Raw genomic sequence first — 4,252 nt, 5'->3', positions numbered from 1 at the left:
AGGAGGCAGCGGAGTGCAGAGGAAAGAGAAGTGATACCCAAAAAGAGAAACACTGATGGGGCGAGGGGGGACGGACTCAGGAGTGTTATAGGGAGGGAGCAGAATGGAGAAAAGAAAAAGTCAACTACACTGAGACACCCAACTAGTCAGACACACACGCAGCTACATGGAGACAGATGAAAAAACAAATAAAAACGATCAACCACATACACCCTGAACTCCCCCATACCCTCCCCCACCCCTGAGAGTGGTCAACTAGTTACACGCAGTGTTGTTAATTTAGTCATTTTCCACCCCCACCCACTGCCCTTTGTAAATTCAACACCCCTCACACATCCCTGCACTGAGACAACCACACACACTTTTCTTACACCCAACAAACGCTGCCCTCCCAGCCGTTCCCGCAGTAGCGAACCCCTCTGGGCTGGTGCCTCCCCTTTGGCTGTGTGAGCCGCTCGGCGTGAGAAGGGCAGAGGGCTCCCAGCTGATCTGCATGGGTGGGGAGCTGGTACCCCAGCCCCGTGGGTACTGCACCCTGTGGCAGCTCACAGGAGTGAAGCAGGGCTCTGCTAGGCCAGGGCCATGATGGAGGAAACTCAGGGAGTGGGATGGGTTTACACTGATGTCGGATTCACTTCTAAGTTGCGTTGCTGGATGACGGCTAACCAGCCCCTGTACTCACCCGGGAGGTGGCTCATCTCAGTGCCAGGCAAGGAATCCCTGTATAAACAGCCCCTGTGACCCACCCCAGAGGCAGCTGCATCTCAGCACCGGGCTAGTGATCCTGTATAAACAGCCCCCGGGCACCACTCCAGACGCGGCTGATGGCCATTCACTCTGTGCTCCAGAGGAAAGCAGACAGGGGAGTCAGCAAGGCTTCTAATTTCTCCAATTATTACCTGCAGGGCCGGCCTTGTGGTTGGGTGACCGCCCAGGGTGCCGTGGTTGGGGAGGGTGGGTGCCATCTGAGTGCCACAAGCTGGCAGGCCTGGGCTGCCAGAGAGGAGATGAGTGCGGGCGAGCCCGGGGCTGAAGCCCCTGGACACACAGGCGGAGTGTGGGTGGAGCTGCCAGCCTGGCAGGAAGTCACAGGCAACAGAGCTGGCCCCTGCGGAGCAAGCGGGCCGGCCCGTGTCCCCCTTTCCTGCAGGGACGGGTGATGCCACACAACCGCTCTCCTCCAGCTAGATGGTCGGGGCGAATGGCCGGGGGAACCCCCAGGCTCAGAAACTCCTCCGTGTGCAGCCGGGCTCGGATCTGGGGCCAGAAGCTGGCTCTCGCGCCTTGCGCCCCACGCTGCTGTTCTCCAACTGCACTCAAGGACGAGTTCGTCCAGGGCGCCATTTTGCCTGAAGCCAACCCTGCTTATCTGGAACCCAGCCCCAGAGGCCATTTGGCCCCCCAGCCTGTGACATGTGATCCAGGACCAGCTGCGGCAAAAGGGAAAGTGGAAAAGCCACACCCAGAGCCAGGACCCTGTTCCCCATTCAAAAAACACACAACGGGACCTTCATGCATTTCCCAGTGCCCCTAAACCCGCACAACAACAACCAACAACAACAACAGCATGCTTTCTAGGCTGAGCATTTGTACAGGGATCCCTCCTCTGGAGCTTGTTCAGCTGCCTTTGGGGTAGGACCCAGTATTGGGGGAAATCCCCAAAGCAGGAAATGTGCAGGGAAAACATCTAGCTCAGCCACTATTCAAACCCATCTTTTCCTGCGCACGGGGCTGTCTACATTGTCTCAGAGCATCTGTCAAAGACACAATCTAAACCCTGGGCGCATGGTGTTTGAAGAGAAGGACACAGATCATGCAGGCCTGAATGGGAAAGGGTCACAGTCCTATGGCCGTTTTGGGGTCCATCCTAGAGCAACAGAGAATTCTCTTCCTGCACCAGAATCCTATATGGTGTTTCCAGATACCCCGACAGAAAAGGCATCATCCCCTACTGACCACTGTAGGCTGCATATTTCTATTGCTTGTCTCTCGATTAAATTTGACAGACCAGGGAGCCCACTACAGAGACAGGCTGGGCTTGTGGTTCAGGAATTAAACTGGACTCAGGAACCTAGGTCCTGCTCCTGACTCTGCTGCAGTCTCCTTGTATGATATTGCACAAGTTACTGAATCTCTCTGGGACTCTGTTTTCCCCAACTAAGGATAATAAGCCTTCCTTTGTCTACTTAGACTGAATTCTTTAGGGAAGTGGTCGTCTCTCACTGTGCGTCTGTGCAGCACCCAGCACAGTTTGGACCTTAGTCGGGCTCGATGCAGCATCCCAGCCCAACGGGGGTCCCCAGCTCTCGGCCGGGCTCCGTGCACTGCCTGGCATGACAGGGGGCCACTTTGACCAGGGAGAGAGGCACAAAGTGGTTTCAAGACAGAGCAGGAGACAACTTGGAGCGGGTGGGGGAGGATAAATAAGGTTTATAGCGAGGACCCACAGAGACCTAATGCTGACTGGGGTATCTCTAGCTCTCTCCATCTTTCTCTCACACAGGAGTCATATCCGCCCTCAATCTAATTAAAAACCTAGCTTCTTCATGCCCAGCCTTTGAGTCAGAGTGAGGGGGCCGAGCTGAGAAATTCACACATCAATTTCACATCCTTTTTAGGCTGTAGATTTGCAAGATGTGCACTACTGACACCTTTCTGAGCTCAATTCCCCCCTCCCCTACACCCTGACAGATTGAAAAATGTATGTGTACATGGTGCCCCGTTTACACAAAGCTGGTGTTTGGGTGAGACAGCTCTGTAAAGCAGGCACAGGCCCGGAAAGGGTTTTCAGGTTAAGGGATCACATGGCTACTGACCCAGCTGGGATAAAGGCAGTGCCATAGAAAGAGATAGAAACACAGGACTCCCCAGACCGGAGCACACTGAGGTCCATCTAGCCAGTGCTGGAATCCTAAAGAAAGATATGCTGGAACACCAGGTAGGGGGAGGCCCTGGGAAAGAAGCTAGGGTAGTGGGGTTGCTGGCAGGAAAATGGTTCCTGGTGGCTCTGGCCCTGCATTTCCCTGCAAGGTCCCAGCTGCAGCAGCCTCAGAAAAGACCCTGCTCGGCCCAGAGGACACTCTGCAGCCAGGAAGAGAAAGGAGCCACCTGGTCTGGGACCTACAGGAATTCCAGAACAGCTGTAACACAGAGACCCCCCAGGCATGTATATTACCCCTAGGGTGACCAGATAGCAAGTGTGAAAAATCAGGAAAGTTTTTTTTTTTGGGGGGGGGTATAGTTGCGTATATAAGACAAAGCCCCTGATGTTCCAGGTCAGAACACCTCACTGAAGCGGGTCGTGGAGGTCTCTGACAAAAGGTAAGAAGTTGCCAATTGTTGTGAGATGTTTGTATAGGAAGCAATTTTAGAGCTATGTGACAGCTTGGCTATTGTGTCCCCAATCTACCTGGAGCAAAACCCACCACCGGAGAAGGGAGAGGATGAGAACGGAGCCAATCAATATGAGAACAATGGACACCTGTGGCAACAGACGACGTTTACAATCTGGACAAGCTGGAGAATTCCAAAGACAAACACATACACACCGGGCAAGCACTCAGAAGAGAGGCCCCCCGGCTAAGAGACTGAGACCGTGACTGCATAAAAGCAGAAGAAATGGCCCAAGTGGTTGTCCAATATGGAGGAGAGACTCGATCAGTCTCATGGCAGTTGGATCTCAGCTTTTTGAACTGGACAAGAGCTGCAAGAGCTAACCAGAGGGCAAGAGCTACCGTATCCCATGGGAAAGTAACTTGTCAATAAGCATAAGGCTATGGTCACCTTCTGGGCTGCAATTCAGACCAGCTAGAAGTTGTGGCATCGCTTGTCCTGTAACCTTGAGAGCTTTAAAATGCTCAACTGCTGTAGCTCCCTGTCTGGATGCTCCCAGCCAGCGACTCTGACTCCAGCCGCCTGTGCGTTACAGCCCTACTCTGGTCTCCGCCAGCCTTGGTTACTGCTAGACAAGTGACCCCAACATACCCCCAGTCCCAAATTTCCCCAAAACCTTCTGCCTTGAAATGTCCAGCCCTGTCCGGGACAGTCAGAGGAGTAATACAGACCACAGGTGCCGACTTTCTTCTTCCTAGGTGGGTGCTCCACCCCACCCCACTTCTTCCCATGCCCTCCCTCAAGCCCGCCCCTCCCTCGCTCCGCCTCCTCCCACCCCTGCTTCGCCCTCTCCCCCAGCGCCTCCCACCAAACAGCTGATTGGCGGGTGGGTGCTGATCACCCACTTTTTTCTTTTTGA

Source organism: Lepidochelys kempii, chromosome 6 (genome assembly GCF_965140285.1).
Source record: "Lepidochelys kempii isolate rLepKem1 chromosome 6, rLepKem1.hap1, whole genome shotgun sequence".
NCBI classification, from domain to species: domain Eukaryota; kingdom Metazoa; phylum Chordata; order Testudines; family Cheloniidae; genus Lepidochelys; species Lepidochelys kempii.
This window is presented reverse-complemented; position numbering follows the sequence as displayed.